The following is a 27,270-nucleotide window of genomic DNA, read 5'->3' as shown; positions in this document are numbered from 1 at the left end:
CTGCCTTTTCTATGTCCTTGAGGGAGCCACTGGCCTGCAACCCTCAGACATCTGAAACCTCAAATGTGTGTTGAATGTTTTTATAGTAAAGAAAATAGTTAAGCCTCTTAGTTAAAAATAAACAGATAATAAACCAATGTTAGTTTCTTATTTTTGACAAATACTCTATGTGTAGGGTCAGGCCACCCAAGATGGCTGTTCTTTTGCTCTCTGTACATCCCCTGCCCAAGCAGCACCTCCTTCACCGACACTCCGTTCACTTGACTGACCTTTCTGCACACTTGCCCCAGTCCCAGCTAATGGCTATTCTAGCTTTAGATCAGAGCTCTCCACTATGCTTATCAAAGGGGTGGTGAGGAGCGTGCCCCTCTGCTGGTTTCTCTGGTAACTGATGAGCCAAAACATGTCAATTCCCCCCTATAACTGGTAACCTCCCCACCCCACACCAAGACTACTGCTACGTCCTATCCAGCCATCTGCTACACACGATGGGATATTGCTCCAGGACTTTGCTTCGGACGTGTAAGCTCCTCCATCCACTAAACCCGTGATGTCTCTGATGTTCACTCTGGGCTCTGTCTTTGGTCTTGAAGTTGGGCAAGTACAGGGCTTGTAGGCCTGGGCTGGGGGGTGGGGGTGCGTGGCAGCCTGACACCATGGTAATGTAAGATGTCAACAGTGAGGGGAAGTGGGTGAGAGGTATAGGAGAACTCACTCCCTTTGCAGTTTTAAATTATTCTAAAATAAAAGTTTGTTAAAAATAGATGGAAACCACTGCTAGAGCCTGCAGGGCTCCATTTGGGCCTGTGTTAGATCCCAGCCCTTCTGCAGGGTCTGGCCTCTCTGACAGAGGCTCAGCTTACATGACCTGAAGATTCTCTCATTCCATCATCCCTTAGGATGGTGTCTCAGCCCTGCTCTCCTAGTGGGCTGGGTGAGACTTCTTATAAAAACCTCTACTAAATCCTTGCCACCAGCCCATCCAAGCCACATCCAGCAGTTTCTTCCAACCCTGCACCCCCAGCCCGATCTCCTGGGAAACCACTGTATTATTTCCATCTAGCTGAGATCATAAGGTTGAGATGGTATGGAATTAATTTGCCTGCATCTATGATTTGGCTTGAAATGTATTTCCTCTATTGATATTCCTTGCATATGTACCTCCTATAAAAATTACATAAGACACTGTGAGTGAGAATGGAAAAGAAAGAAAATTGGAAGGGATCATCAACTTTACTTGAAATACTGTTAAAGGGCACATTTTAACTTGTAGGGGGTGGCCAGGGATGAGAGTGGATTTTTTAAAATCATGCTCCAGCATGCTTATTTTAGGCAGTAACTCTTCAGAGGGACAATTTTTAAAAAATTTACAGTGAGCATTGGGCCCTTTTGAAACTCCCAGTTAAAAGAATATGAAGCAAGTAGCGGGAAATGTTCTCTTTGTGAGGTACTCTGAATGGAATACATTGTGTGAGGCAAAAAGACACTTCATTTGGGTAAGATTCTAATTGTATTCTTCTTTATCACCCCGGAGAAGTTGACAACCTGTATTTTACTCCTCCAAAAAAAAAAAAAAAAAAAAGGAAAGAAGAAGAAGAAGAAAAGAAAAGGCTTAACTCATTCTGGTGCAAAACTGAGGACTGTCTAAACGCACAGTGGAATGAAATGTTTCCTTTTTATTTTCTCTTTTGAAAACATTAACCCATCATTGATTCCGAAAGTGTGATGTGGCCTGCAGGATCCTGGAACGCTGACTGACCATTTATTTATCAGATATATTAAGCATGCAAAGCTAGGAACTGTTCTCACCTGGAGCTTTGCAAGGTGAGGCCCTTGCAATGTTCCATCTAGAAGCATGGCATGTATTAACATACCTTCAGAATGAGGCAGTGGTTCTCAGCTGAGGGTAATTTTTCTTTCCACCCCCCACCCCTCACCGGACATTTGGTCACGTCTGGAGGCAATTTTGATAGTCGAAGCTGCAGGTGGGGGTGGGGATGGGGAATGAAGCTGCTGGCATCTAGTGTGTAGAGGTCAGGGATGCTGCTAAACAGCCTATCATGCATGAAACAGCCCCAGTGACAAAGCGTCCCATCCACATTGTCAACAGTGCCAAGGTAGAGGTGGTGCAGTGATAAAGAACCCACCTGACAATGCCCAGAGACACAGGAGATGCGGGTTTGATCCCTGGGTTGGGAAGATATCCCTGGAGGAAATGGTAACCCCCTCCAGTATTCTTGCTGGGAAATTCCATGGACAGAGGAGCCTGGCAGGCTATAGGCCATGGGGTCAGAAAGAGTCAGACACAACTGAGCACTCACGTGCACAGAGCAATGCAAAAGTTTCTTCAAGGTTGAAAAAATATTATAATTACATTACAGTGGTATTAGTCTAGAGCTGAGTTGGATACTAGTCAGGTGCTCCAGAGGAGCAAAGAAGGAAAGATCACATCCACTGGGGTAATCAGAGAAGGTTTCAAGCCTTCAAGTGGATTTTCTGTGGTTCAGTTCAGTCACTCAGTCATGTCAGATTCTTAGTGACCCTATGAACCACAGCATGCCTGGCCTCCCTGTCCATCACCAACTCCTGGAGTCCACCCAAACCCATGTCCATTGAGTCAGTGATGCCATCCAACCATCTCACCCTCTGTTGTTCCCTTCTCCTCTTGCCCTCAATCTTTCCCAGCATCAGAGTCTTTTCAAATGAGTTAGCTCTTCACATCAGGTGCCAAAGTATTGGAGTTTCAGCTTCAACATCAGTCCTTCCAATGAACACCCAGGACTGATCTTCTTTGAGATGGACTGGTTGGATCTCCTTGCAGTCCAAGGGACTCTCAGGAGTCTTCTCCAACACCACAGTTCAAAAGCATCAATTCTTCGGTGCTCAGCTTTCTTTAAAGTCCAACTCTCACATGCATACATGACCACTGGAAAAACCATAGCCTTGACTAGACGGACCTTTGTTGACAAAGTAATGTCTCTGCTTTTCAATATGCTGTCTAGGTTGGTCATAACTTTCCTTCCAAGGAGTAAGTGTCTTTTAATTTTATGGCTGCAATCACCATCTGCAGTGATTTTGGAGCCCCAAAAAATAAAGTCAGTCACTGTTTCCGCATCTATTTGCCATGAAGTGATGGGACCAGATGTCATGATCTTAGTTTTCTGAATGTTGAGTTTTAAGCCAACTTTTTCACTCTTCTCTTTCACTTTCATCTAGAGGCTCTTTTGTTCTTCACTTTCTGCCATAAGGGTGGTGTCATCTGCATATCTGAAGTTATTGCTATTTCTCTCGGCAATCTTGATTCCAGCTTGTGCTTCATCCAGCCCAGCATTTCTTATTATATACTCTGCATATAAGTTAGATAAGCAGGGTGACAATATACAGACTTGACTTACTCCTTTCCTAATTTGGAACCAGTCTGTTGTTCCATGGCCGGTTCTAACTGGTGCTTCTTGACCTGCATACAGATTTCTCAAGAGGCAGGTCAGGTGGTCTGGTATTCCCTTCTCTTTCAGAATTTTTCACAGTTTATGATGATCCACACAGTCAAAGGCTTTGGCATAGTCGATAAAGCAAAAGTAGATGTTTTCTCTGGAACACTCTTGCTTTTTTGATAATCCAGAGGATGTTGGCAATTTTATCTCTGGTTCCTCTGCCTTTTCTAAATAAAATCCGCTTTTTAAATTATCCATGGTGATCCCAGCAATTCACTCTCAGTGGTGGAAATACACAGGCTGAGAGTCTGGGATTCTCAGCAAAGAATGAGACTGGTTTCCTTGGGAATGCCCGACTTTTCCCTACTGATTTTCATGCAAAGAAAACCCATCCATATAATGAGCAGAAGCCAAAATATTTTGTAGGAAGATACTCTGAGGCTATGTAAACATCAGTTTTCTTACCTGTTATTTCACCAGTCATTGACATTTCTTGGCTCAGTTTATTATTACTTCCGTGGTTGCCAAATGGTGATTTTTCAATTCCAACATTCCTTCTATTTACTAGTCAGAATTCTACTGTAAGGAAAACTTTCTCTCCTTACTTATTTATAGTAGTGTGGACTCTTGGGTTACAATTTGTTACTATCATTTATTTTGAAGGTCAAATCGTCCTAGATTTCACCGGTAAAAGCCCCGTTTAAGTAGCTCTAGTGTCTCTTTTGATGCACCCCATCATTCTTTGAGCATTTCTTTACTTTTTGGCACAAGATGTCCCAGAATCTTGTTGTACAGCTGCCCCAGCTGTGGAGTTAGCCACTTACCTGTGAAGCCCTGGTTCATTTTAGTGGAGAGTAGTAGTTGAATACCAAGGTCTAGGCACTAGTGTGCTCATAGGTCTCAGGGTATTGCTGCAGCTTCTAGGACCTCTCAGTGACAGAACTAAGGAATATATGTGTGCATCCATAGAATACACACTGGCATCTTTATTTCTAGGTATAGCCAAATGTATTTTAAAACCATACATTCACACTAACTACAGGTCCTATCCAATAGCACAGGTTCATTCTAGTTTTCTCCCTTTTTCATATTTATAACTCCCTTCTCCCACAGTGAGAAACTTGGCTCCCATTATACTATATTTGGGGTTGGCCAAAAAGTTCATTTGGGTTTTCTGTAAAATGTTATGGAAAACCTGAAACGAACTTTTTGGCCAACCCAATATTTACTTATTCCCCTAGTGCCCCTGCTACACTACTAATCTCTCATCAGTGCTACGACCACAATTCCCGTCTCATAGGGAAAGGAAAATGGAAGTCGCTCAGTCATGTCCAACTCTTTGCCACTGTATAGTCCATGGAATTCTCCAGGCCAGAATACTGGAGTGGGTAGCCTTTCCCTTCTCCAGGAATCTTCCCAACCCAGGGATCAAACCTAGGTCTCCCGCATTGCAGGCAGATTCTTTACCAGCTGAGCCACAACCTCCTAAACCCATGAGGGCTCTACCAGCCTGTGTGAGGCCACTGCCACATCCCCATGTCGGTGTTCTCCTCACCTCTCATTGGCTCTGAGACCCCACACTGGGCTGCTAGTGAGATTACCACACCCAGACACAGATGCCTTGCTCCTACTAGTCTGCTCCCCATCCCCATGCAAAGGCCTGCCTCACTGTCCCATCTAGGTGATGAGACTAAATTATTCAGGAAGGCAGGCAAGTAGGCAGGCCTGAATCAATTAAAATATCTGAAACAATTTGGAGCATAAGCTAGCCTGTTATATACTCTTTTAAAGGCACCCCACTCCAGTACTCTTGCCTGGAAAATCCCATGGATGGAGGAGCCTGGCAGGCTGCAGTCCATGCAGTTGCTAAGAGTCGGACACAACTGAGCAACTTCATTTTGACTTTCATGCATTGGAGAAGGAAATGGAAACCCACTCCAGTGTTCTTGCCTGGAGAATCCCAGGGACGGGGGAGCCTGGTGGGCTGCCGTATATGGGGTCGCTAAGAGTCGGACACGACTGAGCAACTTTACTTTGACTTTCATGCATTGGAGAAGGAAATGGCAACCCACTCCAGTGTTCTTGCCTGGAGAATCCCAGGGACGGGGGAGCCTGGTGGGCTGTCATCTATGGGGTTGCACAGAGTCGGATACAACTGAAGTGACACGGCAGCAGCAGCAGCAGCAGGAAAGCCTACAACATTCTTTACAATCTCATCTGGTCTATTTAGAGTAGACTCAGGTGAAGATGTTGTAAGAGTGTGGTCTTAATGTACAAGTATATACCTTTAATTTGCAAGAGACAGCCCTCCTTGAGGTGTCCTTGATGGCTGTCTCTTGAAGCAGAATATTTACTGTCATATTGATTTATGGCCTTGTGAAAAGGAACCCTCTCTGTTTATTAAAGTCAACATGATGTTTGATATCAGAGGTAAATTTCTTCTCAATGAAATCTCAAATGACCTGAGTTCAAATCAGAATAAAGACTGATGAATCTTGCCAAGATGGCCCATGATATTGTAGAGGAGCAGCTGGGTAGAAAATATCCTTTCTCTGGCATGAATTACAAGATGAGGCAACACCACATCTAAGAGAAAAACACTGTAAAGGAGTCTCAAAGCACTACTGATGCATGGAAAGCGTTAGTCAAATGGAAAGATATGAGAACGAAGAATTAGAAATCTAAGTGGCAATGCCTGAAACTATTTCAAAATAATGTATATAATCATTTATGACAGTGGGTCCCCAGTGTATATGTAGACTGAGCAAGAAATAGAAATAACATGTGCATATGTATATCCTCCACAACGCATCAGCTCAGTTCAGTCGCTTAGTCATGTACGACTTTTTGCAACCCCATGAATTGCAGCACGCCAGGCCTCCCTGTCCACCATCTCCCAGAGTTCACTCAAACTCATGTCCATCAAGTCAGTGATGCCATCCAGCCATCTCATCCTCTGTCATCCCCTTCTCCTCCTGCCCCCAATCCCTCCCAGCATCAGGGTCTTTTCCAATGAGTCAACTCTTCCCATGAGGTGGCCAAAGCATTGGAGTTTCAGCTTCAACATCAGTCTTTCCAGTGAACACTCAGGACTGATCTCCTTTAGGATGGACTGGTTGGATCTCCTTGCAATCCAAGGGACATGTAAGAGTCTTCTTCAGCACCACAGTTCAAAAGCATCAATTCTTCTGTGCTCAGCTTCTTCACAGTCCAACTCTCACATCCATACCTTGACTAGACGGACCTTTGTTGGGAAAGTAATGTCTCTGCTTTTTATTATGCTGTCTAGGTGGTCATAACTTTCCTCCCAAGGAGTAGGCGTCTTTTAATTTCATGGCTGCAATCACCATCTGCAGTGATTTGGGAGCCCAAAAAATAAAGTCTGACACTGTTTCCACTGTTTTCCCATCTATTTCCCATGAAGTGATGGGACCAGATGCCATGATCTTAGTTTTCTGAATGTTGAGCTTTAAGCCAACTTTTTCACTCTCCTCTTACACTTTTATCAAGAGGCTTTTTAGTTCCTCTTCACTTTCTGCCATAAGGGTGGTGTCATCTGCATATCTGAAGTGATTGATATTTCTCCCCACAGTCTTGATTCCAGCTTGTGCTTCTTCCAGCTGAGCATTTCTTATGATGTACTCTGTGTATAAGTTAAATAAGCAGGGTGACAATATACAGCCTTGACGTGCTCCTTTTCCTATTTGGAACCAGTCTGTTGTTCCATGTCCAGTTCTAACTATTGCTTCCTTACCTGCATACAGGTTTCTCAAGAGGCAGGTCAGGTGGTCTGGTATTCCCATCTCTTTCAGAATTTTCCACAGTGTATTGTGATCCACACAGTCAAAGGCTTTGGCATAGTCAATAAAGCAGAAATAAATGTTTTTCTGGAACTCTCTTACTTTTTCCATAATCCGGCAGATGTTGGCAATTTGACCTCTGGTTCCTCTGCCTTTCCTAAAACCAACTTGAACATCTGGAATTTCACAGTTCATGTATTGCTGAAGCCTGGCTTGGAGAATTTTGAGCATTACTTTACTAGCATGTAAGATGAGTGCAATTGTGTGGTAGTTTGAGCATTCTTTGGCATTGCATTTCTTTGGGATTGGAATGAAAACTGACCTTTTCCAGTCCTGTGGCCACTGCTGAGTTTTCCAAATTTGCTGGCATATTGAATGCAGCACTTTCACAGCATCACCTTCCAGGATTTGAAATAGCTCAACTGGGATTCCATCACCTCCTCTAGTTTTGTTCATAGTGATGCTTTCTAAGGCCCACTTGACTTCACATTCCAGGATATGTGGCTCTAGGTGAGTGATCACACCTTTGTGATTATCTGGTTCGTGAAGCTCTTTTTTGTACAGTTCTTCTGTGCATTCTTGCCACCTCTTCTTAAGATCTTCTGCTTCTGTTAAGTCCATACTATTTCTGTCCTTTATCGAGCCCATCTTTGCATGAAATGTTCCCTTGGTATCTCTAATCTTATTGAAGAGATCTCTAGTCTTTCCCATTCTATTGTTTTCCTCTATTTCTTTGCACTGATCGCTGAGGAAGGCTTTCTTATCTCTCCTTGCTAATCTTTGGAACTCTGCATTCAGCTGCTTATATCTTTCCTTTTCTCCTTTGCTTTTTGCTTCTACTCTTTTCACAGCTATTTGTAAGGCCTCCTCAGACAGTCGTTTTGCTTTTTCACATTTCTTTCCCATGGGGGTGGTCTTGATCCCTGTCTCTTATACAGTGTCATGCACCTCCGTCCATAGTTCATCAGGCACTCTATCTATCAGATCTAGTCCCTTAAATCTATTTCTCACTTCCACTGTATAATCATAAGAGATTTAAGTCATACCTGAATGGTCTAGTGGTTTTCCCTACTGTCTTCAATTTAAATCTAAATTTGGCGATGAGGAGTTCATGGTCTGAGCCACAGTCAGCTCCCGGTCTTGTTTTTGCTGACTGTATAGAGCTTCTCCATCTTTGGCTGCAAAGAATATAATCAATCTGATTTTGCTGTTGACCATCTGGTGATGTCCATGTGTAGAGTCTTCTCTTGTGTTGTTGGAAGAGGGTGTTGGCTATGACCAGTGTGTTCTCTTGGCAAAACTCTATTAGACTTTGCCCTGCTTCATTCTGTATTCCAAGACCAAATTTGCCTGTTACTCCAGGTGTTTCTTGACTTCCTACTTTTGCATTCCAGTCCCCTATAATGAAAAGGACATCTTTTTTGAGTGTTAGTTATAAAAGGTCTTGCAGGTCTTCATAGAACTGTTCAACTTCAGCTTCTTCAGCATTACTGGTTGGGGCATAGGCTTGGATTACTGTGATATTGAATGGTTTGCCTTGGAAACAAACAGAGATCATTCTGTCGTTTCTGAGATTGCATCCAAGTACTGCATTTCGGACTCTTTTGTTGACCATGATGGCTACTCCATTTTGTTGACCATGATGTGCTACTACCACAATGCATAGAAACAATCTTTTGAACATTTGCTTACTTAAACTAAGAGATATTACATTAAAAACAATAGTTGTGAATTTCTTGTTGAAGTATAGTTGATTTACAATGTTGTGTTAGTTTCAGTTGTACGGCAAAGGGGTTTAGTTTTATATATATATATATATATAATTTTCAGATTCTTTTCCTTATAGGTTATTACAAGGTGTTGAACATAGTTCCCTGTGCTTTATAGTAGTAGGTCCTTGTTGTTTATCTATGTCATACATAGTAGTATGTACTGTTAACCCCAAACTCCTAATTTATTCCCCTCTCCCCCTTTGGTTACCATAAGTTTATTTTCTATGTCTGTGAGTCTATTTTGTAAATAAATTCATTTGTATCTTTTTTTAGATTCCACATATAAGTGATACCATATGTCTGCCTTTCTCTGTCTGACTTCACTTAGCATTGTATTCTGTAAGTCCATCCACGTTGCTGCAGATGGTATGATTTCATTCTCTTACAGCTGAGTAGTATTCCATCGTATACCTATGCCACATATTTATCCACTCACCTGCTGATGAACATTGAGGTTGTGTCCATATCTTGGTTATTATCAATAGTGCTGCAATGAACACTGGGGTGCATGGATCTTTTCAAATTAGAGTTTTCCTCTTTTTCCGATAGATGTCCAGGAGTAGGATTGTTGAATCATGTGATAACCATCTATTTTTAGTTTTTAAAGGAACCCCCATACTATTCTCCATAGTAGCTATACCAATTTACACTCCCACCAACAGTGTAGGAGGGTTCTTATGGGTTTTTTCCCTAGCTATCCAAATGACATATATTCACTGTAGAAAATATAATAGAGCACAAAGAAAATATAGCAATTATCTGTGTAACTACCACTCAGCTTTGTGGTTTAGTTGCTAAATCATGTCTGACTCTTGCGACCCCACAGACTATAGTCTGCCAGACTCCTCTGTCCATGAAATTTTTCAGGCAAGAATACTGGAGTGGGTTGCCATTTCCTTTTCCAGGGTATCTTCCAGACCCAGGAATCGAACCTGGGTCTTCTGCATTGCGGGTGAATTCCTGCATTGCAGGTGGAGTTTTTACCAACTGAGCTACAAGGGAAGCCCTACCACTCAGCTTTATCTCTTTGTTAATATTTTGGTATATATCCTTTAGATCATATTGTTTGTTTTTAAAATGGGATGATACTATACACACTTGGAGTTTTTCACAATGATACATGTCACAAATATTTTCCCATAACATTGATACTTCATGACATAATTTTTTCTTTTTAATTTATTTTTTATTGAAGGATAATTGCTTTACAGAATTTTGCTGTTTTCTGTCAAACCTCAACATGAATCAGCCATAGGTATACGTATATCCCCTCCCTTTTGAACCTCCCTCCCATCTCACTCCGCATCCCACCCCTCTGGCTTATGTAATATTTTGTTGTACAGAAGTGCCATAATTTATTTGACCACTTCCTGTTGTTGGGTATTATAGTGGTTTTCACTTTTGGCTCTTAGGTATAATGTTGTAATTAACATTTGTATCTAAGTATTTTCTCACATTTATGATTATATCTTGAGGCTAAACTTTTAGAAGTGGAAATTGAGTTGCTGGAGAAAAGTGTTATACAAAATTATGTTGCTATAGTAATTTAAATTACATATAAATCAATAGGATATGAAGAAATTAATAATATACTTTCATGAAATATGTGAGAGTTTCTTACAAATATAATTAACGTTTTTTTTAGCATTTTGGTTGGATTTTTTGCTTAATAATCCCTGGGGGAAATTAAAGAACAAACTGTCCCTCAACAGTCTCAGAAAAGCAGAATTTGCTAGTTTGATCCTAGTTCCAAAGTCTTCCTTAGGCTTTTTGTGGTAATAAAGGAATTGCTGCCTCATATCACACCAGCAGAGCAAAGAGTAAAATATTTATTTTGAAATATCTTCTTTCTATCTGGAAGGGATTTAGAATTTTAAAATTGTCTCTCAAATATTTCAGAACTACAAAATACAATAAGCTTTGAATTAAGAATTCGTTAGACTTTTCTTTCCCCTACTGTTTGTTCAATTTTTAAGAGCAAAATTTTAAAAATGCTGCACAGAATACAATTAACTCTTAGCCTTGAATCATTTTAATGTATGCTGCTGCCTAAAAGTTGGGGACCAGATGACTTCTTGAGATCTTTTCCAGCTCAGTATATAAATCCAACTTTTATATTCAATGAGCTTTAACTTGGAGAACTTATCACCCCCTGCTCAGCCAACCCCTCTCCTCTTTACCACACATTTTCTTGGTGCTCTAATTTTCCTTTTATACTCACAGAGGGTGTCTGCCAACCACCATTGTTGCAATTATAGCAATGTTTTTACATGAACATTAATCTAACAATGAAGGCGACATGAGCAGAATGCCAAGTTCAGTAATGCTTCTACAGTCGTGAGCATGGAATATTCTTAGAACATTAACAAAGATGTTGAAGTATTGATTTAAGATCTGATGTAATACGATTATACTTGAGAGTACAAGTATAATGCTCAAAAGCGTAATCCTTGAAATGCAAAGGAAAGTCAGTGCTCTTTTTTATACAAGCCCTTCAATAGGAAAGATGAAAGAAAACCCATCACAATGTTATATATTATTTATCCTCTTTGGTCCACTAAACTATAGTTTTGCAATTTAACACAGTTTTTGTCTTCAGTATGAATCTCTTGCTCTAACATACACTGTAAATGATTTATGTTCCTTCCTTTGGTTAAGCTTTTAGTTGCTGCTAGCTGAGGTGTGTGTGTCTATGTGAGAATCTGTGTTGAGTATTGTGGTGGTCACCTGTTGGCTGTCCCCCAATATCCATGCCCCACTGAACCTTCTCCAACAGTCCCCACGCCCACTGGAGATCCATCATTACCTTCAAATATCTTTCTTCAGGGCTGGAACAAATGACAGCTACTGGCCCAAAGGGGACATTCTCTTGTACTGACTACATTGATTATATCAGAGATGGTCTTAGCCTTGCTCTTGGCCTATAGCAGATTTCAGAACTATTACTGGTACTTCTGAAACACATTTCTTTCTTTCTTTGTAGTGTAGGATGTAAAGTTATGATTTTATTGTTGCTTTGCCAACATATAACATGCTAACCTCAGAATCAATCCAACACACCAAGAAGGGAAAACTGAGAAAAATTAGAGAACTGTAACTCTGATTGGGCCACACCTTAAGGAATATGTTACCATTGTTGTGTGATCCAGTTTGAATTTCTATTACTTGCAACTGAAAATACTCTAATTGATACAGAATCTCTAAGTGGTTATGGCCCTGGGGAGCACAGAGGAAGCCAAATGATTCTGTCCTTCTTCTAGAACCCACTAGTTAAAGAAAAGATTAAGAGGAAGTATGAAGAGATAAGAAATCAACCCACCATGATGGTTAGTTTATGTGACAACTTGATTGGGCTAAGGAATTTCAAGATGGCTGGTAAAGCATTATTACTGGGCATGTCTGTGAGGGTGTTTCTGGAAGAGGTTAGCATTTGAGTTGGTAGACGGAGTAAAGAAGATCATTCTCACCAGTGCAGATGGGCCTTATCCAATTTGTTGGGGGCCTGAGTAGAGCAAAGCTTGGAGGAAGGATGAATTTGCTCTCTTTGCTTGAGCTTAGACATCCCTTTTGTCCTGCCCTCAGACACTGGCAATCCTGGCTCCTGGACCTTCAGACTTGGACCAGGACTTGTCCCATTAACCCCTATCCCCTGAATCTTGAACCCTTTGGATTCAGACTGATACTTGTACCATTAGCTCCCTTGGTTTTCAGATCTCTGAACTCAGACTGAATCACACCACTGGCTGGTTCTCTAGCTTGTAGGTGGCTGACCAGGGATCTTCTCGGCCCCCATAATTGTATAAGCCAATTCCTATGATAAGTCTCTCTCTCTCTCTCCTTCTCCCTCTCTCTCCACACATTCACACAAATGCTAGGTATACTGTGGCTCATCCCCTGTCCTTAGACATGTTCCTACATGGCTTTTGATTAAGAGCCTGACAGTCTTTGTCTCCTTAGCCCTGAAACTGAGCAGTTCATTCTGCTCTGCTCTTTGGAGATTCTGAGCTCATTTGTTTAGCCTCCTTCTCTGGAAAGCTGCAAGTGTAAAAGATACATTGAGGGGGAGACCAGCTCTATAGTTAAGACGGGCTCCCTCCCTCCAGCAGGAGTTTACCTCCTAGATATGCGGAATGTAGGTGACTTCATTCTGCTCATCCAAACCCAGCCCCCCTGCTTCCTTCACATAAACCCAGACTCAACAGGTGTCTCTTGGGGAAACCAGCTACATTGCTGCTCCTCAAAATTTCAATCTGTCATGCCAGCTGTGCAGAAAACTTCGCTGGTTTCTCTTTCCTCCAGCAGAGACCCACTGTACAGGCTAAACCCAATCATTTGGTCTGGTATCTAAAAAAACATGCTTTTGTCATTTTTTCAGGTGTTCTGATGCTGCACAGAAACATTGTGCAGCCATGACTATTTCATTCTATTAGAAAGTGGAAGACGGCTGTGGATAACATCTCAATGTATTTAGGGTGGGAGCTCAAGAAGTGGTCCTTGAATTTCTGTCCTAGTAGCTACTTGACCTTGGCAAATTCACTTAACATCTCTTAGGGATGATAATGGCTACTTCTTTGGATTCTCACACGGATCAAGAGAAATAATATTTATATAAAGCACTTTTAAGGAAAAAAAATGCTTTAAATAAAAGGCAGTCTTTTTAAAATTCATTTATGCATTCATTCAAAGACATTTATTGAATACTTAATACTTGCCAGACATTCTGCTAGGAACAGGTGGGGGAAGTGAATGAGTTAGACTTGGAAACATGGTCTCACAAGAAGCTCACAATTCTAGTGGGGAAAGTGATTAGGTAATAATTCAGTAACAGAACTGTATCACACAGTTATAGACATAAGTATAAGATAAAATGACCGGGAGAAAAGAATAATTTATTATACTCTGCTAAGGTGGAGACTTCCTAATGAAAGACTTGCCAGAGAATGTGAGGTTTTAACTGAATTCTTATGTTCACTAATAGTTTACAGACAGAAAAAGAATATATCTCACTTGGTTCTTGCGTTGTTGCCTCTTATAAAGTCATTACTCAAAAGCAGTTAGAAGATTATATAATAATTGATTTAAACTAATTTTAAGCAATGATTTTTAAAATGTCAAGTCTATCACTCCATACAGAAATTGAGTGCAGTGCAAATGTTAAGATTTTTTTTTAAACAGTGGAAAGGACTGTGGAAATGAGACTTATCATCTTATGTTAGTTCCAGAACATACTGGTAATATTTATTGCAGTTGCATTGAGAGGCTTTGCGTATTAAAGAATATTTTGTTATCCAAAATCACTTGAAATAAATGATTCCCAGAAAGACATCTATTCAAAAAATATTTTTTAAGCTATATCATGAAACCGTCAATGAAATATAATAGTCTACCTCACAGCGAATTTGAAAAATATGTGAAATTCCCTTGCTGAAATGTCTAATGCTGTTTAAGAATTCTTTGCTCTTAAGCAATTCTTCATACTGTACAAGAATATACCTTGTATTCTTGTGAAGAAAAATTACAGTCATTACCAGAATCAACAAACAGCAAATGCCATTAATTTGCCTGAGATTGTGTAAAACTTGTAAAAACAAGAAAATGTTTAAATGCGTGTGGTTCTTATGTTGAAGTCTTCTAAATGTTTTTAAGGTAAATAATAAATATTAATATTTTGTTCACCAAGGCATTAGGTAAGCAAAATATTATAATTATTAATAGTCTAATATATCATATCAATAACTATTAAAAATAAAAACCATCATATTTCTGACCTGATATAAAACATCCATGACATCAGGGTTGTATATTCATATAGAATGCTGTGGTTGAAATTAATTTCACACAGTTTATAAAACTCGACTAATTTAGGTTTCTGTGATTTTTGCCATCATCAAGTCATAAATGTGTATCAGTGTGAAAGAAAAAAGGTGAAAAATTCCTTTGCAGATGCTTAACTTGAAACATTTCTGGATTTAGCTGACTTTTATACTCACTATTTTACTCTATGCAGATTTCTAATATCTTTAGTTCTGTATCAGTAGTTTCTTTTTTTTATTAAATTCACAATGTATAACTTCTGCTTTTTTAAACAACATTTATATGGAAGTACATTATCTGCATAGGAAGATCTTCATGGTATATTAAGGGGAATTATTGGGCTCTGAGCTTATTTTGTGAAATATATTATGTGAGTGTGGAAAAGAAGTCTAGGGCAGATACTAGTTGCATAGAATAATCACCTGGGGAAACTTTCAAAAACATCCGGTGACCAGACCCTACTTCAGTCTGATTAATTCAGAATCTCTGGGTGGGGATCCTAGAGCATCTGCTTCAAAACTCCCTGGGCGATCCTAATATACAGCCAAGAAGTTGAGAACTACTGATTTAGACACACACACACACACACACACACACACTTGAAGTGGAGCTACCCCATGTGGCTTTGGGAAATTGTGTATTCTTCTTTTGCTTATCTGTGTTGTCTGCAATAAATATGTACATCTTCTACAATAAACATGTAATTGGATAAATGTAACTTTTGAAAATCAATAAAAATTGGATGGAATGATGGATAAAGGAAGGATAAGAGGAAGTGGGTAGAGAAGGAGAAAAAGGAAGGAAGGAAGAAGGGAGGGAGGAAGGGAAGTTTTTAAATTGAACTTAACCCTGCATTGACACAAGGACTCGGGGCAGCAGGGAGGCCAAAGACCTGGTGTCCTCCTGCTGTGGTCACAAGTGGCTAAAAATGCTTCAGGAGCATAAGAGTGAGTGGAAGAAGCAGCTGTTATCTGCTGAGTATCATGTGTCACTGCTTTATTTTTTATGCCGTTTAATCTCAGTACCTACCCTGCAGGGTTGATACATCATCCTTCTTTCACAGATGGGAACATTGGCTCTCAGAAAGGTGACATATTGCACTGAGTCTAGTATTTGAATACTGGGCGAGCCCAAGCTGCTTTCCTGCTCAAGCTTCTGTGATGAGGAAGAGAAGATGGTTGAACACAAGGTAGTTTTCCTTTATGTGTCTGAGAGCAATGGGTCTTGTTTCTTCACTTCTGTGGAGAATTGATAGCTGTTCAAAGCTTTTTAGGTGTCACTTCTGCCAAGTACCACCTCCCATTGCTTACTCTTGGATGACCACAAATGCTTCACTGGGTGGAGCTTGACAAATGGCTTTGTTAGACAAATTGTCCTGACCTTCTACTGAAGAACAGTTGCTGCCGCTTCATAATTATGCCCCAACAATACATTAAAAAACCCACCAGCTTTGTCTGTAAACATGGCTGGGCCATGTGTCACTGTGTGCACGATAATTTGGCTTCCAGCTAGCATGATTTGACAGCTGCCAGCAGTAGATGATAAATAACAAAAAGAAAAAGAGGATCTAAGTGGTGAAAGTTACAGAAGCCAGAGAGTCGGGTGAGAGAAAAATATAATTTAGATATGACAGCTCTAATAAGTAAATTAGTCATGTAAAATAGTATGCCTATCAAGTTTTTAAAATGAATGAACCCATGGAACTCAACTCTCATTTTCACATGCTTTCTAATGCCAGTGCTACACACATCTACATTTCACAATTATGTATTTCTGATTAAAAGAAAATGTTCATGTTTAAAATGAGAGCATTCTAATTTCCTCCTGTGTTCTTCATTGCCTCAAGTTTCCATTAGACAAAATCAAATACAATTAAAATTCACCATATTTATTGGCTTACTTTATTTATTGGTTGGTAACCCCAAGTAAATTAAGAGCATAGTAAAAGTAAAAGTGGAAGTTGCTCAGTCATGTCTGACTCTTTGTGACCCCATGGACTGTAGCCTGCCAGGCTCCTCTATCCATTGAATTCTCCAGGCAAGAATACTAAAGTGAGTTGCCATTCACTTCTCCAGGGGATCTTCCCTGACCCAGGGATCAAACAGAATAGTAGCTCAAATAACGTCAAACGATCCCAAATTCTCAAGATAGTGTCTGGTATTTTGGGTGTAAGCATCTTCATTGTAGACATCTTTGCTGCAAGGATTTTTGCTGCATAACACTGGCCATGAGGTAATTTTGTCACAAAAGGTAAAATAAAAAATAGAAGGGCATTAAAAAGGACAGAATGAAACATGAAAAATGAATAACAAAATTTAAAAGACTATTCAAATATAAGACATTTCAATACATTTAATATGTGTGTTGATTCATGGTAATACCATACAAATAACTGATTTTATTTTGTGTGTTATTCCTAAGCATTTGTCTTCCAAGTCTTTTATCCAGAGTAATTATCATATATATATGTCAATATATATTGAGATATATATATTTGATACAATATTGATATTGTATATATTGATTCTATTGATATTGTATATATTGATATTGATACACTATATATATTGTATGTGACTTTGTCTAATGGAGACTTGAGGCAATGAAGAACACAGGAGGAAATTAGAATGTTCTTATTTTAAACATGAACATTTTCTTTTAATCAAACATACATAATAGTGAAATGTAGATGTGTGTAGCACTGGCATTAGAAAGCATGTGAAAATGAGAGTTGAGTTCCATATATATATATATATATCGATATCAAATATATATATATATTTGGCTGGTTGAATTTTTTCTCTCATTCTGAACTGTCCATTTTCATTTTCACTAAAATTTCTTTCTTCTTTAAGAGAGGTGTAAGTTCCAAACACTAGGATGCATATCTAACTGAGATTTGTATTGCGTTGTGAAAGTAGCTACATTATTGTTTGTTCTTCGTATATTGTCACATGTCCATTGAGAGGCGTTCTAAAGTTTTATGAGAAATGTGGGTTCATTCGCTTCTGCACTTTTGAGGTTCTCAGCTTCTTTCTCCCCTAAAATAGTGTTTCAAAATAAACAAATTTGGGGGGGCAAACCATTAACATCTGCCTATTGAATAAAGCTGTTAATTATATCACTAACTGAAGAGGTGCTAATGCATTTCAACTAGCTGAAACCAAACTATCAAACCAAACTGTTAATCACTATTTAATCTTTTATGGCAAAATTGCCCTGTGGCAAATTAGTTACATGGCTGAAATGTTTTCGGCAAAAATGCTTAGGGCAAAGATGTCTACGGCAGAAATGCTTATAGGAAGGTACCTAGAACCACTTGATATGGTGTCCTCAATCAATTGGCTTTCCCTCTGAGCACACTTGACACATGTCTTCCAAGTGGTTTTCCTTGAAAAGGGTGGAATGAAAGTATGTGTCACTCAGTCATGTCTGACTCTTTGCAACCACACGGACTATAACCCACCAGACTCCTCTCTGTTGATGGGATTTCCCAAGCAAGAATACTGGAGAGGGTAGCCATTCCCTTCTTCAGAGATCTTCCTGACCCAGGGATCAAACCCAGGTCTCCTGAACTGCAGGCAGATTCTTTACCATCTAAGCCACCAGGGAAACCCATGGAATGAACAAGAGAATATTATTAATAGCTCTGGAGTCAAGCGTTCTGAGTTTGAACGCTTTTGTTGTTCAGTCACTCAGTCTTGTCCTACTCTTTGTGACCACCATGGACTGCAGCAGACCAGGCTTCCCTATCCTTCACTATCTCCCAGAATTTGCTCAAACTCATGTCCGTTGAATTGGTGATGCCATCCAACCATCTCATCCTCTCTCGTTCCCTTCTCCTCCTGCCTTCAATCTTTCCTAGCATCAAGGTATTTTCAAATGAGCTGGCTTTTCCCGTCGGGTGGCCAAACTACTGGAGCTTCAGCTTCAGTATGAGTCCTTCCAATGAATATTTAGAGTTGATTTCCTTTAGGATTAACTGGTTTGAGCTCCTTGGGATCCAAGGGACTCTTGATAGTCTTACACAGCACTACAGTTCAAAAACATCAATTCTGCAGCACTCAGCCTTCTTTATGGTCCAGCTCGCATAACTGCACATGACTACTGGAAAAACCATAGCTTTGACTATACTGAACTCTGTCATCAAAGTAATGTCTCTGCTTTTTAAAATACTGCCTAGGTTTGTCATAGCTTTTCTTCCAAGGAGCAAGTGCCTTTTAATTTCATCGCTGCAATCACCATCTGCAGTGATTTTGGAGCTCAAGAGAATAAAGTCTGTCACTGTTTACATTGTTTCCCCATCTATTTGCTATGAAGTGATGGGACCGGATGCCATGATCTTTGTTTTTTGAATGCTGAGTTTTAAGTCAGCTTTTTCACTCTCCTCTTTCACCTTCATCAAGAGGCTCTTTAGTTCCTCTTTGTTTTCTGTCAATAGTGTGATGTCATTTGCATATCTGAGGTTATTGATATTTCTCCTGGCATCTGATTGATTCCAGTCAGTAATTCAACCAGCCCAGCATTTGGCATGATATACTCTGCATATAAGTTAAATAAGCAGGTAACAATATACAGCCTTGATGTACTCCTTTCCCAATTTTGAACCAGTCCATTGTTCCATGTCCAGTTCCAACTGTTGCTTCTTGACCTGCATACAGGTTTCTTAGGAGGCAGGTAAGGTGGTCTGGTATTTCCATCTCTTGAAGAATTTTCCACAGTTTGTTGTAATCCACACAATCAATGGCTTTGGTGTAGTCAAGCTCTAGGTGAGTGATCACACCATTGTGGTTATCTGGGTCATTAAGACCTTGTTTGTATAGTTCTTCTGGGGGACATGGTTTAATATCCTCCAGAATGCTAGCATTACTATTTATTGACTATGTGAGCTTGATAAAGTTGTCTAGTTGCTCTGAGACTTAGTGTCTATATTTTCAAAGTTGGGATAAAATGTTTCCCATGTTCCTCTTGGAAAGTTTCAAGAGTGAGTACGTATCAAGTGCCTGACCTAGTACTTAATACAGGGTAGGCACTTAACAAATTTTAGCTCATACCCACATTTGATTATCATTAACATTGCCTCCAACCCACTCCAGCCTGTAGAATATTATTATCATCATGTTGATTCCCTCTGAATATTATATCATGTCTTCCAGGAACCTACATGCTCACTGGAAGTAGGGACAATGCCCAGTCTTTTATAAAGATCCCATAAGCATGAACTCCAATGATGGACAGTAACCAATGTGCTTGACTGACCAATCTTTCAACCAGGTGTGATTTGGCTGTATGACTAGGACAGGTTTATCAATATCAGTTGTCTATTGATACACTGTGTTCAGAAAACCTGGTGATGGCTATTACCTTTTTTAGTTCTAGCCAGGTATTTTCCAGTATTCATTAAAAGCATAGAATTTTAAACCATTGAAATCAATACACACTATGAAGCAACATTTGAACATATGCATTCTGCTAAGACTTCAGAAAGGCTGTTGATCTTTTATTTGTAAACACACAAGCCCAGGCTATGCTTCAGGAAAATGTCATGTGGCCCATCTGTAGATAAGACCACATCAGTTTTTAAAATGCATTTTTTTCCCAATAAACAAGTAATAAGCTGGATTTGGTTCATGAGCCATACTTGACTGACCCCTTCAACCCTCCACCAGTCCTAGATTATCTCTTTGTTTACAAAATATTTCTCCAAAAGGATTCAATATGATTGTTTTTTCTACTAATTAAATCTTAATTATGTTCAAGTTTACCCTCCCTTAGTTTGCACCCAGAGCACTATGATGAGAATTTGGGATCTTTCTAAAGCTCCAAGCCACAGAAAATCTCTTGGCTTACTATCATAGATGCTTGTCAGGTCCATTGTGCAGAATTCTGCATCATTAAAAAAATGTCTGATGCTTTCTTGGATGGGATCCAAGACAAACATGCCTTAGAGTCTGTTGCCCCCCAAGTCTCACAGCCTTCCAGATGCAACATGTTATTTTGCAGTCTTGGAGATGATTCTTGAAATATCTGTCACCTGAAAATATTCCCTGATCTATCATATAAAGCAGTGTGTGCCTTGAGGAGAAGATCATTCCTTATTCATCTCAGCAGCCTTTGCAGATCAGAATATACTGTACTGAGAATTCAGTAGGCGCTAAGTAACTGTGGGTTGATATTGAACTAATTAGAGCAAGTATGTTTCAGGGCAGGAAAAATTAATGGACTGAAGATATACTTTACTTTTCACATTTTGATTTTTAGAAGTAATTCTCATCGCCTTACTGTAGTTGAGAGTCAGTCCTGAGCACTAGTTGATCTCTTTCATGGCTGGGATAATTTCTACCAGTTAGAAAGCTTGTTAACTATGTGTGGAGCTTTGGATAGAGTTGTACATATTTCAAGTCAAATTTCTCCTAAATATTTTTGCCTGTGAATATTTCTCCCCCAATTCCTTCTTAAGTTTCAAACACTTCAAAATATTAATACCTACAAAGTTTAAATCAAGCTATAAAACCATGGACTATAAACTAGCATTTGGAAAAGACAGGCTTCTCCATTTAGGCATCAAAATAATGGAATTTTTGAATAACATTCCAAATGGGAGTCATCACCTGTTGTAAATTAGATCACTTTAAAAAGTTTGCCAAACATCCCATTTAGTGAACTGGTCAAGAGGTAAATTAGATACGTTGCTAATTACTATGTTATCCTATGGCTGGAAAAAAGAAAAGCCACAAGTGAGAGAACCATTACTGCCTGTTGAATTAAAGAGAAAATCTAAAAAGCTGGGATATTTAATGCCAGTAGAGTTTCAGTAAAACTGGCATTCTTGGGCACTGCTGACAGCAATAAAAATGATACGTTTCTGGAAAGCAATTTGGGAAGCCACAAAAAGAGTTCCTAGCTTCTGATCCAGACTTCTGGGATTTTATCCTGAGAAACTTATCCAAACATGAAGAAAAGTGATCTGCGTGAACATGTCCACTGAGTGTGATTCATACTGAAAGGAAATGCTGCTGCTGCTGCTAAGTCGCTTCAGTCATGTCCGACTCTGTGCGACCCCATAGACAGCAGCCCACCAGGCTCCCCCGTCCCTGGGATTCTCCAGGCAAGAGCACTGGAGTGGGTTGCCATTTCCTTCTCCAATGCATGAAAGTGGAAAGTGAAAGTGAAGTCGCTCAGTCGTGTCTGACTCTTAGCGACCCCATGGACTGTAGCCTACCAGGCTCCTCCGTCCATGGGATTTTCCAGGCAAGAACACTGGAGTGGGTTGCCATTGCCTTCTCTGCAGTGTGTGTGTGTGTGTGTGTGTGTATGTGTGTGTGTGTGTATATATATATATATATTTGAATTAAGATTTCCATCCTCTGTATTTGTTATCTTAGTCAAGGGCACTGAAGACCCATGGTTAAATTGTTTCAGTTATTTCTATTTCCTTGAGGTTACATATACATGTATTTGGAACAGGAAGTTTAAACTATAAATGTGTGTGTGTGGGTGTGTGTATACTCAGTCCCTCAGTCATGTCCAACTCCTTGTGACCCAATGGACCCTGCCAGGCTCCTTCGACCATGGAATTTTCCAGGCAAGAATACTGGAGAGGATTGCCATTTCCTTTTCCAGGGGATCTTCCTAACCCAGGGCTCAAATCCGCATCTCTTGCTTGGCCAGTGGGTTCTTTACCACTGCACCATCTGGAAAGTCCACATATATGTATGTCTAATCTAATGAAAGACTTTCATTTTAAAATCTTATTCAACCATCAGCTGGTTTTGCTGCAGTCGAATGACTGTTCACTGTAATTCTAAATTTCCATGGTTGTTCTCTACTCTCTTTCAGGGCTTATTATTCTAAAGAGGAAAGTATGAAATAGTTCCCTTCAAGAGTAAACCAGGGGCATGATCTTTCTTGTACTGGAGTGCCCTTTTTAATTCCAAGAAAAAGAAACTGATGTTACTTCAGCTTTCCTCATGTGAATTTTAAAGATTCAAACTTTTATGATTGTACACAAAAATGTCACCACGCTCCCTCTTGCCTTCTGAGTTGTGAAAACTGGAGCTATATTTGAGCAAAACTCAAATATCTAAGACTTATCCTTTGGGGACCTATCCCGATAGTGCCATTTGCTATGTTGTCCATGGATGTCTCTTCTGCTCTGCAGAAAAATGTATCTGACAATGACGGTTCAAGATGTGTTCTTCAGTTGTCACATGTACACTTACGTTGTATAATTAAGAACCCAGGATCAAGTACTAGTTCTTTCACTAACTAAACAGATGTTTTATTCTCCAGTTCCTCAGTCATGTCCAAATCTTTGCAACCCCATGGACTATAGCCCACCAGGCTTCTCTATCCACAGAATTTCCCAGGCAAGAATACTGGAGTAGGTTGCCATCTCCTTGTCCAGAGGATCTTTCTGACCCAGTGATCGAACCCATGTCTCTTGCTTGGGAGACAGGTTCTTTACCACTGAGCTACCTGAAAAGCCAAATAGATGTATACTCTTCATCAAACAAAACAAAAAGCTCTCATTTCCCCTCTCTTGTTAGTCAAAATGAATAGGTTACCTAAGGAAAACAAAGATTACCTAATGAGGGTGAATTTTTTTAAGTGTGATAATAGGTTTTGGTGCTTTTAAAAAAACGTCTATGATGAAGTGTTCTATGTAAAATGTATTATGTAAATCCTATATATATATTAGTGTGTGTATCCAAGACATGAATAGTAAGATGATGATTATACAATCGTCAGGGACATATGCTGGTTCAGCCTCACTATGAAACAGCCACAGGTCTTAAACATCTTAACAATTGCTGGCTATGAGTCTGTGGGGTCATAGAAATTGTATGGTTGGTTGTTTCTTTGGTTTTTGTTTCTGACTGTGGTGAATCTTTGTTGCTGTATGCGGGCTTTCTCTACTTGCAGTGAACAAGGGCTACCCTTCATTGCAGTACATGGGCTTCTCATTGCGGTGGCTGCTCTTGTTGCAGAGTATGGGCTCTAGGGCTCACGGGCTTCAGCAGTTGGAGTGCAGGGGCCCAGTAGCTGCAGCTCCTTAGCTCTAGTGTGGATTCAGAAGTTGTGGTGCACAGGCTTAATTGCTCCACAGCATGTGGGATCTTTCTGGTGCAGGGATCAAACCTGTGCCCCCTGCATTCACAGGTAGACTCTCAACCACTGGGCCACCAGGGAAGCCCTGAAGGGTCTTTATCTCATTTCCTTCTTGAATGGTATTTATAAAGTTATAAGAACACTTAGCCTAGAGAATCTCAACTATCACCAGTGAATAGATATTAAGTATATTAACATCTTGATCCCCTTACCTCTCAGGGCAGCCAGGCAGGGCCTGGGGTTGTGCTGGAGGCCTCAGAAAGACCTCTTTCTGTTGAGAGCTGGCTTATCTGTTCATGCCAGAGTGCTGGACAAACATAGTCATTTTCTGTGTGTGCATATCAGGAAAAGGGTCAGGAAGCCTGTGATAAGCTCAGTCTCATCGGAGGTCATTTGTGCATGTAAGTGATATACTTCTGTGACTTGGCTTGACTCTGTATTATTTCCCTTTCTAGCTGTCCCTACTTTGTTGCTCCAAATTATTTATTCTTTTTTGCACAAACGCTGCTGCGTTTTCTATATGTGGGGTGTCCAAGGACTGGAGCATCCATTAAGAAGCAGCAAGATTCTTGGAAATGTCTGAATCTGCCTGGAGGCACCATAAAACGACCTTAGATCTATGACCTAGAGCTAGAAGAGACAAGAAGGAAAAGTCGAATCCACACCAATTTCATTTAGGAAACGTGGAAATTTTTCGGGAGAAAATTAAGCTAATCAAATAATAAAACAATCTCAATGGACTTGCCCAACTGAACCAGGCTTGACACTGTATAAAGCGTCCCTTGGTCTCAGTGGACTTGGGATGTGAGTGGATCCCAGATAGACAACAAAATTCAGACACTAACTTATGTAATCTTCACAGTGTCCAGCATGTAATCAAAGATTCTCAGGCAAAGGAGCAAGAGAATGTGACCCAAAAAGCAGTAATCAAAAGAAAAGCGTGTGTGTGTGCATGTGTGTGCGTGTGCGTGTGTGTGTGTCACAAGTGCATCTAAGCAAAACAGAAACAACAAAAAAGCAAGCAAATGATGAATCTCATATTTAGCATCAAGCTATCCTTTGAGGGAAAGGCAGCAAGATGGGATAAGAAAGGAACATGAAGGCAGATATAGTTATTGGTTGTATTCTGGCCCTGGGTTGGATTAAGTTCATCATTTTTTTAAATAAATGATGCTGTGAATGGATCAATGATGATGGTATATATTCAACCAGAAGTTATGATTAACCTAATTCTATGCACTTGAAGCCCAGTGCGGGAAGTAAAACAGTAGGAAAAGAAAATGACACAGGATGTATGAAGGGTTTAGGGCAGGAAACGATATAACTTTCTAGAAAATAAAAAAGGTCAATCTGATTGATACATTGAAAATCAACAAGATATGTCTCTCAAAGTACATTCTCATTGACCAGTCCTACAGAAGGATGCGTTTAAACAAGAATTCAGTCCAGTTAAACAAGAATGCTCATTTATGACATCATGATGTGAAGTGCAACAGTCATAAGATCTGGAATGTTTAGCCCATTTATAGCAGGGGTGGGCAGGGGGCAGAAAGAACACATCACAGCACTCATTAACGGTCAGCTCCCATCCCCTTTATAACTATAAAGCTCTGTACAAGGCAGTGGACATTAGTACTTGCTTTTCATATAGAGAAATCACATAGAACAAGAATGATACTGTGAAAGAACCCTTAAATGAGGGTCCTAGCTCTGCTGAGTGATATTAAGCAAATTGTTCTCACTCAGTTATTGTTATCTGTAATAACTGCATTTGGAATATTGGCACTTTTCAAACTGAGTTCCACAGAAGGTTAGCATTCCTTGAGACATTAACAGGAGCTTAATGTGAAAGACTTCTGTAGTCAAGTACACTTGGGAAGTGCTGGATTCTATATTCCCTCTTTTAGAAAGCCGTCAGGCACAGTGGCATGTTAATTACTCTGAGAAGTTCTACAGTGAGGAAACCAATGAAACTTCATTTATTTGCACCGTTTCTGAAACATATTTGCCTATGAAACATTCTTTTATCACGATCTTTTGAAACAGGACTTCAAAACTAGTCAGGACTTCTCAGGTTCTTTTCAGTGCTAAAACTAGATTTTTTCTGGAATCTATACAGTGTAAATGGTAGAGCTGGATTTAAACATAAGAGTGAGACTTAAGTGATAAGCTCGGTTGAAGCAATGAAACAAGTGTGTATATAGCACAGCAGTGGCACAGTTGATGGCGTGAACAGCTGCAATAGTACCATGGCTTATGTGGAGGTAGCCTCCATATTCTTTCTGAGTTTGGTTATTTGCAGAGTTAAAATACAGAACTTGAGAACTTTTATTGACCAAAATTCTCCTGGAATCTCCCAGAATTTGTTTCACAAATTTTGAGTGTCTACTATGTGTCAGGCATTGATAGATGGCACTAGTGTGTATCAGAATCACTTGTGCCCAGAGAAAATCATAATTCAAAAAGACACATAATCCCCAGTGTCCATTGCAGCACTATGAGAATAGCCAGGACATGGAAGCGACCTAAATGTCCCTTGACAGATGAATGGATAAAGATGTGGTACCTGTTTACAAAGAAATATTATTCAACCATAAAGAGGAACAAAATCGGGTCATTTGCAGAGATATGGATAGACCTAGAGACTGTCATACAGAGTAAAGTAAGTCAGAAAGAGAAAAGCAAATATCACATATTACTGCATATATGTGGAATCTAGAAAAATGGTATAGATTATCTTATTTGCAAAGCAGACATAGAGACACAGACCTAGAGAACAAATGCCTGGATACCAAGGGGAACTGGGGGAATGGAAGGAATTGGAAGACTTGGATTGGAAGATATACACTGTTGATAAACTGTTGATACTATATAAAATAAGTCACTAATGAGAGCCTACTATATAGCACAGGAAAATACCCGGTGCTCTATGGTGACCTAAATGGGAAGGAAATTCAAGAAAGAGGGATATATGCATATGTACAGCTGATTCACTTTGCTGTGCAGTAGAAACTAACACAACATTGTAAAGCAACTGTACTCCAATAAAAATTAATTAGAAAATAAAAAGAATCACTTGTGCCCATAGCGCAATCGGAAAAAGAGCAATTCAGCTCGTCACCAGCAGATGTCAGTAGTAGTCAGCGGTTTAAGCAGTATATCGGCTTTAGGAATAAATGGAAATAACCACCTTCTTAACCCAGCCTGTAAATCAGAACTTCTCTATAGTGTTGATGTGTGATCTTGGGACAGTCATTTAACCTCTCTGGGGTGAAGTTTCCCTATATGAATAAGAGAGTGAGTAAAAAATGTTTTGAGGATTGGATGAGAAGATTTGAA

General features: G+C 39.8%; 1 protein-coding gene across 4 annotated transcripts in view; it reads right to left on the bottom strand.

Annotated features, from left to right (window-relative positions):
* Positions 1–27,270, bottom strand: part of LOC101106806 (cytidine monophosphate-N-acetylneuraminic acid hydroxylase) — a 304,828-nt gene that overhangs the window by 137,393 nt on the left and 140,165 nt on the right. The window lies entirely within an intron of this gene.

Source organism: Ovis aries, chromosome 20 (genome assembly GCF_016772045.2).
Source record: "Ovis aries strain OAR_USU_Benz2616 breed Rambouillet chromosome 20, ARS-UI_Ramb_v3.0, whole genome shotgun sequence".
Taxonomy (NCBI): Eukaryota; Metazoa; Chordata; class Mammalia; order Artiodactyla; family Bovidae; genus Ovis; species Ovis aries.
This window is presented reverse-complemented; position numbering and strand designations above follow the sequence as displayed.